Raw genomic sequence first — 8,965 nt, 5'->3', positions numbered from 1 at the left:
TAGAAGGAGTTCTGACAGGTATGACTCATGGCCAGCTCGATATTAGGCCTAGAGGGTCACACACATATGGTAGGCATTGCGATGAGTAGAGGTTCAGATATGAGATATCCGACGGAGCCCTTGTCTTATTGGATGCAGATCCAATACCCACTAGGGGAGGACCCATTAGGGTTTGACAGGGAATCTCTATAAATAGGAGGGATTCAGAGCCTCATAGGCTCGAGCATTTGCTTGCCTTTCCTATTCTCTTCTTCCTCTCCACCTCAGAGCAGGCCTGGAGTCTTGAGGAGCGTCGTCGCAACCCTACTGTGTGGATCACCGCTAGAGAGGAGGACGCTTGACCTCCTTCACCCTCTCCTAAGGATCTGCAAGGAAACAGGGATATACGATCTCCCTAGGTAACACAACCTACTTTATACGCAGTTTTAAGTTTCGCGGATTTTGCGTATAAATCTTCGCACGACGACGAACATCTTTTTGGGAATCGGGGATTTTGTTTTCTTGTTCTTCCGCTGCGCATGTGATGTCGCCTCCCAAGATTTCCCAACAAAAGGGTGGTTGGCCTTCGCCTATTGAAGGAAGGCCTCTAGTAGACGTCGGTGACCTCGTCGGTGGAGGAAGCCAGAAGTGGATGTAGGTCAAGATTGACCGAACCACTCTAAAATTGCGGTGCTCTCTGGTTTGCATTTACTTTGAGCATATTATCTTTACTGCAAACCTCCTCAATAGCTTACTACCTTCTGCGCATTTACGATCGTGTTTCAAAGTTCAGTATTTTCCGAATTGGTGTTTAGACGTAAATCGGTTTTATCGTACGAACATCATATTTCAGTTTGCGCTTACATTCTGATTTCCATCATAACTGCAAACTGCCTTTATAGATTTGCTTTAACTACATCTCACTTGATCACAAGTTAAAGTGATTTACGAATCAGGTTTTCTATCGAAATCGCTTTTATCGTACGAATGTAGTTTTAATCATCGAAAGTTTTCCGCTGCACTAATTCACCCCCCCCTCTTAGTGCTCCTGATCCTAACAATTGGTATCAGAGCCTAGTATTTCTCATTTCAGATTTACACCCAAGAGAAATGGCTCTTCATGGCTTTAAAGAGGGTTTTTCGGTTGTTTATCCACCGTTGTTTAACGGATTGGACTACACTTATTAGAAAACTCGAATGAGAGTTTTCTTGATTTCTATGAATTTGGATTTATGGAATATTGTTGAAAACGGTTTTCAACTTCCCTCTAAACCGATGAACGAATGATCGGATTTGGAGAAAAAGTATTTTTCTTTAAACGCAAAGGCTATGAATGTCTTATTTTGCGCTTTGAACAAAAATGAGTTCAATCAGATTTCTATGTGCGAAACGGTTTTTGATATTTGGCGAACACTTGAAATCATGCACGGGGGAACTTGTAAAGTCAAAGACTCGAAAGTTAACATTTTATTGTATGATTTTGAGCTTTTTCGAATGCAACCAAGCGAGACTATAGGCGACATGTACACCCGTTTCACAGATGTCGTCAATAATCTAAGAGTTCTTGGTAAATCTTTTTTGAATTTTGATATCGTAAGCAAGATCTTAAGATCCCTTTCAAAAAGGTGGGATCCTAAAATAACGACAATACAAGGAACAAAAAATTTAAATATTTTTTCACTTGAAGAACTTTTCGGTTCATTGATGATATATGAAATGGTGCACAATGCATATGATGAACAAAACAACCTTCCAAAGAACAGGAAGGATTTTGTACATAGAACATTTGAAGACCACTCGAGCATAAGCTCAAGTGATGGTGAACAAGAACTACTCACTAAAAAATTTAAAAAATTAAAGAAACAAAAATTTAAGAACAAAAAGAACAGAACTACTTTCTTTGAACGCAAGAAGAAGAACACAAAATGGGATGAATCGAGCTCCTCCGAAGATGAGGAGAAAATCAAGAAAGGCGAGGTGGTAAACTATGCCTTAACCGCTTTCAATGATGAGGTAATCGAAATCCCCCTAATTTATTTTGAAATTACTTGATGCTTTCATGATGTATTTTATTTTTTAGAATTAATTTTCTTGAAAATTACATGCTTAAAAATAAAAATACAAAAATTATGATCATGCTAGTAATTTTGAAAATAATAATATTGCATATTTTATGATAAACAAACAAAATAATTTTGATTGAAAATATGAAATCATGCTATATGTGGTTAAGAAGTAATAATATGTATTCTGTTGATTTCCTTTGTTATTTCTCGATTTTGATTAAATAAAATCATGCTTGAAGAAATGCATAATGATGTAATATTAAATATCTTGATACCATGATTGACAATTTTATGCATGAGATTTTAAGTTATACATGATAATAAGCATATGTTATTTTCATAAGTGTATTTGAAAAACATATGGCAAAACCATGTTCGAATGCATGAAAGTGTTAAATTTCATTTTCAGATTTTCTTGATCCTAACAATTCATTTTTGAGAATCTATTGATCTTGATGGTTTTATGATGAAATTTATTTTTCGATCCTAAACATTGATGCATGTTTTTATTTGGCATAAAAGAAAAGAACATGCATGTATGAAATAAATTACTTGAATTAAAACAACAAAAAGGTGGAAAGGTTTCTTCTTGAAAAATTTATTTTTTCAACTTTATTGATTTTTCAAAAAGGGAATTAATGAATCTATTTGTATTACTTTTGTGAGTCTCTTGAAAATGATCTTGATTTGATGATTTAAATGAGCTTTATCTTGATTTTTTGAAATTTATAAATTGAGATTTCTTATGCTTAAATCAAGATTTTATATGCATGAATTAATATCTTGTTCTCTTACAAGATTGAATGGATTCTATCTTTTCATGATCTCCTAAGAATTCTTTATGTTATTTATTTAAGAGGAGATTTGTTAAAATGAATCACGATTTCTCTTGATTTTTCAAAATTATAACTTGAGTATTCATTTTATAAATCAAGATTGTTTATATGTTCTTTCATGACATCTTTTAAGGCTTATGACTTGAATTTTGTTATGTAAAATTCTTTGAATGTATGAAATATATCTCATCACCTAATAATTCTTCTTGATATTCCTTATGTGATAATATGAATACATGAAATATTCATTAATTTTTTTTGATGTATACAAATAAGAAGTTTTGATCATGCATGATAGGATGTAATTTGACAAATTTGGTACCATAATGATGTAAAATAAATGATGATTAGGAAACATGCATTAATGATGATTGTATATTTTATGATTTGGTATGATGCATGCAATGATGAAATATTCATGAATTTGAAATGATGCATGCAATGATGAAATATTCATGAATTTGAAATGATGCATGCAATACTTATGACAATGATGTACATGATGTATTACATATGATATATATCATGAATGCTTTAAATGATGAATGCTTGGTATCATGATCAATATGTTGATAAATGCTTAAAAATTTTAATGTTTAAGTATCATGTATGATATGCTCATTAATGATGATTGATTTATTTTTTGGTATCGTGCATGAAAAATAAGGTTTTTGAAATTGTGTATGTTTTAATTTGAATATGTAATGATGCACAAATAAGATTGATACTTACCTTTGTCATAATATAAAAATTGATAAAAGGGTCTTCCCTTCTTTTTGACAATGACAAAGGGGGAGCAAGAATTTCTAGTGTGGACATCAAGAAAAGAGGCAAACTAGCTAGCTTACACAATTCAAGATGAAAGCAAAAATTACATTTCTCAAAAGAGAAGATGCAAATGTAACACTTGCCAAATTGTTTGCTTGCCTTATGTAAAACATTATCTCTTGCTAGTTTGGCATTTTGCTAGCTTGCACTTTGCAAAGAAAGCAAAGATGACACTTCTCAAAAGAGAAGAAAGAGCTTGTTATCTTGAACATCACAAGCTTGCCAAACAAAAATTGCAAAAGTGCTATCTTGCCTATCTCAAGAAGCAAAACTTGCAACTTGCACATTGCAATAGGAAGTAAGAATCATAAGCTTACACAAGAAAGCTATTTTGCGTTTGCTTTCGAAATATTTGCTAGCTTGTATGTAGTAAAACTTGCATATCGTAAAAATTGCTAGCTTGTAGTCTAAAGAGAAGCAAATAGTTGCTATCTCAAGAAAAGTAAACATGCTAAACTTACACTTTGCAATGGAAGCAAAATTGCGAGCTCAAACATTGCAAAGGAAGCAAAAATTTGCTAGCTTGCAACTTGCATATTTCAAGAAGCAAGAGTTGCCTTCTTCAACATCTCTAAATTGCTAGCTTGTAAGTTCTAAAATGTTGTAAAACATTGCTAGCTTGCATGATGTAGAACTTACTATTTTGAACATTACCAAAAGTGCTATCTTGTATGCTGTAAAACTTGCATATCTAAAACTTGATAGCTTGAATGTTCTAAGCATGATGTAACACTTGCTAAATTTTCTAGCTTCAAAACTGCATGATGATAAAACTTGATATTATGTTTTTCATGCAATGAGTTAAACTTATATTCCAAACACAAGAATAGTTGGACTTCTCATTTTTGTTGATGACAAAGGGGGAGAAGTATGATGTTATGCATAAGTTTATGCATAAGTTCATGATGATGTGTTGCAAGTATTCATGATGAATATTGCAATGACTTGAATTCAGTTTGAATTCAAAGTTCTATCAATATGGCATATTGATAGGGGGAGTTTGTTTAAACTCCGGGAGTTAAGGATAACTCCGTCATCAAGTAGTTGTCATCATCAAAAAGGGGGAGATTGTTGAATCTCGTATTTTGATGATGAAACCACTTGATATGTGTTTATATTTTAATCTGTGTTTTGAGTGACGCAGGATGCTCCAATCAGGATGAGACAATTAAAGCAGGAAAATCATGTTGTGCCGGAGGAACATGTCAGAAGATTGGACGTCGGGCCGGTGGATCGGTCGATGTATCGACAGAAGGCTTCGGGCCGTGGACTCGGGCATCGGGCCAAGAAGAGCGGGTATTGTGCCAAGGATATCGGAGTTGCGGAGTCAACTGGCCGATTGGGCAATAGGCTGCAGGAGAGGACGATGCGTCGAAGAATCAGACGAAGCATCGAGGGACCAATGACATGCCGGACAACTTGGTTAATTGCTTAGGATTAATTGTCTCGATCAAAGTTTTGTTTTACATGTGCAGGATTAACTATGATGAAAGAAAGACATGCAATAGGAGTTGTGCCGGAGTCAAGACTATGATCACGTTGGGAGTTCGAGAGTTCGACGGAAGTCCGGACGGTCGTCGGAGGTTCTACGAGAACAAATCTGAGAAGTCTAGGAGCTTGCCAAAAATAGCTCGTTGGAACTTGCCAAGTGGATCGTCGCAAGTCCAGGAGTTTGCCGAAAGTCTGCCGGAGCATCACTGAAGGTTCATCGGATGTTCGTCGGAAGTTCGCCGGAAGCTCGCCGGAAGAAGCGATTGACGCACCGGAGCAAGTTGCAGTAAATGCCTTAAGAAATTCATAGTTAGCATGATTATTAAGTTAGAAATGGGAGGTGATCCCATTAACTTAATCTTGGGACAATTGAGCCCTTGAAAGACCCAAATTAGGCCGAATGGATCAGCCTATTTGGACCCAGATTACTTGGCCAAAGGTGGCACCGCTTGGGTCGGCGGTGGCACTGCCCAGGGCTCAGTCTCCGAGCTCTGGCTGGGCAATGCAACCGCCTCTGACAGAGGTGCAACCGCCCCAGTCAGGCGGTGGCACCTCCTGAGCTCGGTCTTCGAGCTCTGGCAGGAGGTGGCACCACCCAGAGGCTCAGTCTTCGAGCTCTGCCAGGTAGTGCAACCACCCCAGTCAGGCTGTGCAACCGCCAGACCTTGGAATTTCGGGAGATGACAGTTTTGAGCTCGAAATTCAAATTGGGTTGGGGCCTATAAATACCTCACCCTTTCAGCAATGAAAGGGGAACCAAAAGGCACCGGAAGCTTGATCTTACTATGTGATTTTAGAGCTCAAAAGTGTTGTAAAGTCTAGAAGTTCTCCTCCCTCTTTTCTTCCAAGTTTTGATCTTTCAAGAGAGGAGAGAAAAGTTTGAAAGTGTTGTCTCCTAAGCCCGTCAAAAGGAGTGAAATTATAAAAGGGTGGTTGGCCTTCGCCTATTAAAGGAAGGCCTCTAGTGGACGTCGGTGACCTCGTCGGTGGAGGAAGCCAAAAGTGGATATAGGTCAAGATTGATCGAACCACTCTAAAATTGCGGTGCTCTCTGGTTTGCATTTACTTTGAGCATATTATCTTTACTGTAAACCTCCTCAATAGCTTACTGCCTTCTGCGCATTTACGATCGTGTTTCAAAGTTCTGTATTTTCTGAATCGGTGTTTAGACGTAAATCAGTTTTATCGTACGAACATCATATTTCAGTTTGTGCTTACATTCTGATTTCCATCATAACTGCAAACTGCCTTTATAGATTCGCTTTAACTGCATCTCGCTTGATCACAAGTTAAAGTGATTTACAAATCGGGTTTTCTATCGAAATCACTTTTATCGTACGAACATAGTTTTAATCATCGAAAGTTTTCCGTTGGACTAATTCACCCCCCCCTCTTAGTGCTCCTGATCCTAACATACACCACTTACTTACTGAAAAAAGATGTCTTTTAATGATCAGACAAAGCCTCTATTGCCTTCGATAAACTTAAGGTAGCCACGATGATGACGCCGGTGCTAGCACTACCAGATTTCAACCGACCCTTCATTATTGAGGTTGACGCATCTGGAGTCGGAATTGGAGCCATTCTGACCACTAGCATATACTAGCAAGGCATTGTCTCCCTCCTATCAAAATATGTCAACATATGATAAGGAGATACTCGCCATTGTGCATGCAGCAACGAGGTAGAGACCCTACTTGATCGGTCGATGATTTTAAATTAAAACCGACCATAAAAGCCTCAAGTATTTTTTTGGAGCAAAAGATATCATCCCTTGAGCAGCAAAAATCGGTAACAAAACTTCTTGGATTTGATTATAAAATAACTTACTAAAAGGGGAAAGAGAATGTTGTTGCAGATACGCTTTCGTAGTTACCCGAGCAAGCTGAATTTTCAGCCATTTCACTTCCGACCAGTGACTTCCTTAAGGATATTAAGATAGAATGACAGGAAGATTCGAAGACCAGCAAGATCATAAAAAAATTGGATGAAGCACCAAGCTCTATGGCTCATTACAATTGAGACTCAAAAGAATTACACTATAAGGGACGCATTGTACTTGTGACAAATTCTACTTGCATCTTCACGAGCAGATTTTGGATAAAGTTATTTCATATGCAGGGTACTAAATTGAAAACTAGTACGACATATCACCCACAAACCGATGGCCAGACGAAAATTATAAATAGGTGCTTGGAGACAGCCCAAAGCCACGCAGCAAATATGACTACCCAAGGAGAACTCCAGACCCAACCAAGTGCCATTATTGATCGACGGATCATGACTTGACGACGACGACCCACTACTAAAGTGCTAATATAGTGGGCGAACCTACCAATAAAAGATGCCACTTGGGAGAATTATGACGACTTGAAGATCAAATTCCCAGAATTCATGAATCATCAACCTCGAGGACAAAGCTGATTTGAAGAGGACGGGTTTGTTAGGACTCTAGTTAGGAGAGCCCTAATTGAGAGAGATATTCATATAAAACCTACATAAGTCGTCCCTTATTAAAGAGGTGAAGAGGCCGGTTAGGGTTAGGAGGTTGTTTCTTAGAGAAGAATTAGGAGTTGTAGAGGAATATGAGTCTTAAGTAGGAGTCCTTTTAGGAGTTGATTAGAAGTATGAGTCTTTAGTAGGAGTTAAGGTTTAAAAGTCCTATAAATAGTCATATATTCTTCTTTTTTTCATAAGCAATAGATAAATAATTTTTATAGTTTTTAAATAGTAATTTGAAGGAAGAAACCCCTACGTAAGTCCAAGGAGACCGATCCTCTAAAATAATCAATATCTAAGTTTAGAATATGCAAAGACGGCTAAAGACGGACGCAATTCTCAGTCGCTGCTTTCTTCCTAGCCAAGTCAGAACCCCACAATCTGAACGCGTGGCGTTTTGGGACGTGGCATTGTTTCACACGTCTCTGCACGATGTGAGCGTGTGGGGACAGAAGCCTGTCTGTACACAAGCCGGGCACATACACCGATAGCCGGGACCGACTCAAGTAGCGACATGAAACATTCCTCCTAATTCCGGCATAGTTTTCACGACTTCGATCCCGAGAGTAAAAGATGAGGCGCATCCCGAAAGATTTGTTCCCCTGGTAATAGAGTGGTGTCACATCCTCAGATGTGGGCTAAGTCGCGAGTTAATTCGGGAGGTGAAGTAGAAGCCAATGCATAGTTGAAGCAAGCAGACGACAGTGAAACAATCAGACCGAATAATTTTGAACACTTTTCTGCAAACAGGGAAGAAGAAAGAGCCGCTGGAAGTCCCCACCATGACTCATCGAATCTGCCAGACTCTTGCACCAATGTGGTGGCTTGCTTTGACAGTATGTATCTTTCCCAGCACCCTTCCCCGGCGAAAGGCAAGACTGAAGTTACTGGAAATCCTTGTCCCCTCAAAAGTCCTCATCCACCTGCTATGGGAAACCTATGTTGCCCTTGACTCTTTATGGGGCCCCAAACTTCACTGCTTTGATGGTTTTGACGACTATACGAACAGAAGAACTATGAGGTTGTGAGCTTCAGCTTTTCCACCAGAAATTCACAGTAGTATCCTTGGCCGAGAAGTTCGTCTCCGCCAATGTGGTGTCCGCCAGTGTTGAAGCGGGAGATCCGAGAGCCGGCATGGTTATGCACCGGTCGAAGCATGTCTCGTGAGCAATCTCTCTCCTTGATCCTTCTCCTTTACTTCTCCATCTATGGAAGTTGAGGACGTCGATCACCTGCATGGCTTATTCCGGCTTCTCTGTCGTCCAC

This window comes from Musa acuminata, chromosome BXJ3-4 (assembly GCF_036884655.1).
Source record: "Musa acuminata AAA Group cultivar baxijiao chromosome BXJ3-4, Cavendish_Baxijiao_AAA, whole genome shotgun sequence".
NCBI lineage: Eukaryota > Viridiplantae > Streptophyta > Magnoliopsida > Zingiberales > Musaceae > Musa > Musa acuminata.
This window is presented reverse-complemented; position numbering follows the sequence as displayed.